The sequence below is a fragment of the Aptenodytes forsteri genome, unplaced genomic scaffold (assembly GCF_000699145.1).
Source record: "Aptenodytes forsteri isolate BGI_AS27 unplaced genomic scaffold, ASM69914v1 Scaffold61, whole genome shotgun sequence".
NCBI lineage: Eukaryota > Metazoa > Chordata > Aves > Sphenisciformes > Spheniscidae > Aptenodytes > Aptenodytes forsteri.
Window position 1 is genome coordinate 1537637 of NW_008794443.1, and position 3752 is coordinate 1541388.

Below are 3752 nucleotides of genomic sequence, written 5' to 3' on the forward strand. Positions count from 1 at the left end.
GGGCAGAGGCCGTGCTGCAGCCGTAGCCCCCCCACCCCACCCCAAGAGCATCCGCGAAGTGGTCCGGGGCTGCTCCGGATGCTTCTTGCTCCTGATCTCTCCAAATAGATGCAGCAGAGCATCTATCTGCTAGATAGATAGATAGATAGATAGATAGATGCTATGCATCTATCTGCATCTATCTGCGATGTTTGGAAGGGGGTCAGCAGCCACCCCAACAAGCCCTCGCCCCCAAAACCCAGGCCAGGGAGCAGCGTGGGGTTGTCTTATACCAACTACAAAATTGTTTTGCTTTGGGGATGTTTTTCCCCGTGATTTTCCCCATCCCAGAGCCCAGGCACGTCGGCGGGGGATGCGGCCGGTTGGTGCCGTGGGCTTCATCGCTCCCGAAATAGAGCTCAGGGGCAGCTTTTGGGTGTCGGAGGCATCTGAGCGAAGTCATGTGGATGTTATGCAAGACTTGATGATAGGTTGTAAACAGCTATTAAAGTGATTGACAGGCCCAGGATGAAGTATCGAGGGGGGGAAGAAGGGGAAAGATGAGTAATAATGATGAAAATAATTAGCAAATCGAGACGTTCCATAAATTAGGGGAAAGCTTGGTGAGGACGGAGGAAGGTGCGGTGAAGAAACTGTGTTCGAGCGCTCCCCCGAGCAGGGGGACGGGTGGACGGGGAGGATGCTGGGGCCAATATCGAGCACGTAAAGTTTGGAAACGGGTTTTTTTCCAAGCCTCCGGGCGCCGGGAGGGCTTTGCCCCCTCAAAAACAGCTAAAAAGCAATTCCAGCTGAAATTTGGCAGATTTGGGTTCACCGACCGCCGCCAGATCCCTTCACCCCCAAAACCCAGGGGCTGAGCAGCCCGACGAGAGCAGCCCTGAATTAATTAGGAGAAACAAGCAGATTACGGGGAAGACAGCTTCTATTTATATATAAATACTCCAGTAATCAGCAGCGAAGGGCAAGGGAAATCCAATAGAAATATGCGGCTGTTTAAGAAGCTTTTTGAGCAAAATGTCACACAATCGGTTGCATTTGCCTGGCTCTATCTCCAAGTCCCAGAAATTAAGGAAAAAAGGGAGTGACCCTGCGTGCAAGGAAGGAGCAAGAGATTTCCAGAGGCTTCTGCCCATCGGATAAGGGGAAATGAAGAGTCCTGGGAGTCCCTAAATGCAGACCCCATGGGGTGGATGCTGCTGCTGGAGCCCAGTGCCCACCAGCAGCTCCCTTTGACCCCAAACTCCCAAGCTTTGCACCCAAAATCAGCGAGCTCCGTGCCTTGCAACCCTGCTGAACGCACCGCAGGGGTAACGTAGATATACGTATATATATATGTGGAACTTCATATATAAAAATACGCCTATAGCTTTGCTGTGTTCTCAGGGGCGCTCACGCCGATGCACGGCAGAAGCAAACTGCGGCTGCTGTCAGTGGGTGCTGACACGGCACAGAAATAGCTGCCGGCCGCCCCGTGTTTTCACACGCCGCCTTCGCCGCCTCCCGCAGCTCCGCTTTGCCCCGGCCCCGCTCCTCTTCGCAGGAAAACAGAGGATTTGGCGGGGTTTCGGTGGCCCCACACGTGCACTTTGCTAGGCATCACCTTAATAATGTGTATTAGTGGCAACCAGCCTGTCCGATGCTCACCTTGGGGCTGGGAGCTCTTTAAGCACCTGGGGTTTGGGGTCTTTTGGGTTGTTCCCCGCCCTCCCATGCTCCCACCCGGGACAGCTACACTGAGTTTTTGTAATTTATTTATCCTGAAGGCAATATAAGGCCTGAGGCTGAGGTTTGGGGGGTGTCGGAGGAGGGATGGGTGCATGCCTAGGGCTCTGGGGAGCCTGACCCTGCCAGCGAGCCACGGCTGTCCCTGTCCCAGGGCTCTGCTTTTGGGATGGCTGCAGCCCAGGTGGTGCCACTCCTGTGCCATTCCCCAGCCCACAGGAGACAGGAGGATGGAAATTTGTCCCTTTGTGCTGCAAGGAGCTGGCATCATCGCCCAAGGGTCACTGGTAAGTGTTTGTTTCGGCTCCGGGGATGCCTGTGGCTTTGCGGCGTTGATTTTGGGGCTTGCATTTAAATCAGGAGAATTGGCCCCCCCGGTGCAACGGCCTTTTCTGGTTTTCTCTTTCGTGCCACCTGCAAAGCCACCTTTGCCAGGGGAAGCGTGCACTGGGCTGGGATGCACACGTGAGCACACGTGAGCACGTGTCCTGCAAGCACTCGTCCCCTCTGTGCGCAGCCTCTCAGGAGGTCCCTTTAATTGTTAAAGTCATTAAATCTCCTGAACGCACAGATATTATATTGCAGATGTTCAGAAAGCTAAGCTAGAGGTCTGTGAGCTTCCCCTCCCTCCCTGCTCATTAAATTAGGGGCTTTCTCAGCTTTTGTTTGTTTGTTTGTTGTTTTTAACCCTTTCTGTGCACAAGGCAGGAAAGCAAGGGGTGCAGGTAGCGCGGCGAGGTTACGTGGGTTTGGAAGGTGTCGGGGTAAAAACGTGCATCAGCCCCGACGCAGTGGAGCGCAGCCCCTGGAAAGTGTGATCACCCGGGCTGCGGGGTGTAAATCCCTTGGGAGAGGTGGTCTGGTTGGGGTTGCAGGTCACTGCAACCCTCTCTTGCCCTGCGCTCGTGCGAGCCGATGCCAAAGCACCACGACGGGTAGAAAACACCGTATTTTGGTGCATGAAGAGGGTGAGCCTCCCTGTGCAAAATTCCCGGGGGTTTTGGCCAAACGCATCCCTGGGTTGCTGATGTGACCCTGGTTTAAAGGCAGTGTACGTCCCTGGGTTGCTGATGTGATGTGACCCTGGTTTAAAGGCAGTGTACGTTCCCCCCGTGGTGAGGGCTGGGAGCCAAAGGCTGATGCTCGCCTGCTTGTGTGCTGCTCCGCAGAGGCTCCCCGGGAGCGGGTGATGCTGCGCCCAGCCTGCCCTGCAAAGGGCCCCCCCGTCGCACACCCCTCCCTGCTTGGTTAAAAGGCTTTAAAAAACGGTCTTCCCTTGAGAATCCCCCCAGTCCCGGGGCTGGAGGCAAGTGAGTGCTGGATGCTGTAGGGCTGGTGTGCATGCTGCTCGCTGGCTTTGGGGGTTTTGGCAGCCTTTCTCCTGGGCTCAAGCTGCGGTGGGTCGAATTCCTCCTTTTTCGGGTCTCCCCGGCAAGGTTGGTGAAGGGATAGGGTCGGTCACGCTGCAGGGGGTCACGCCACCGCATTTAGGGACAGCTCTGGCTGCGTGATGTCCCTGCTGCAGGACCCACGGGACTCCCCTGCGGGAGACGGGCTCAAGCCACGGGACCCATCCCACAGCACAGCTTCGGGGCCGTGGTCCCTGCTCATTTTTCTCCTCTTCTTGGGGCTCTGCGTGCCGCTGCGGCTTATGCAAGCGCCGGGAGCCTTGTGTAACTGTGCCGCAGCCGGTGGGCACGGCCGCGGGGGCGGGCGGCTGCGGGGGCCCGCAGGCATCTGTACGCCCGGGAGCATCCGTGCGCCCGTCTGGGCTCTCCCTCCTGCCCACGCCTTCCCTGGGTGCATTTTTTTTCCAGCCTTCAGGGCTGTAGCACGAATGCTTTGGGGTCTTGTGGCTGTTTGCTTCTGGCTAGAGCCAGGAAAGGCTATAGCAGGGCTCTGGATTTCCCAGCCAGGCTGGGAATTAAACCGGGAAGGCTGATACGCCTGAAACGGGCTGATCAGGATCTGTGCTGAGCGGCGTTCGCGTGCGGGGGCGATGGGATGGGGGGCACCTCCCCAAATCCCCC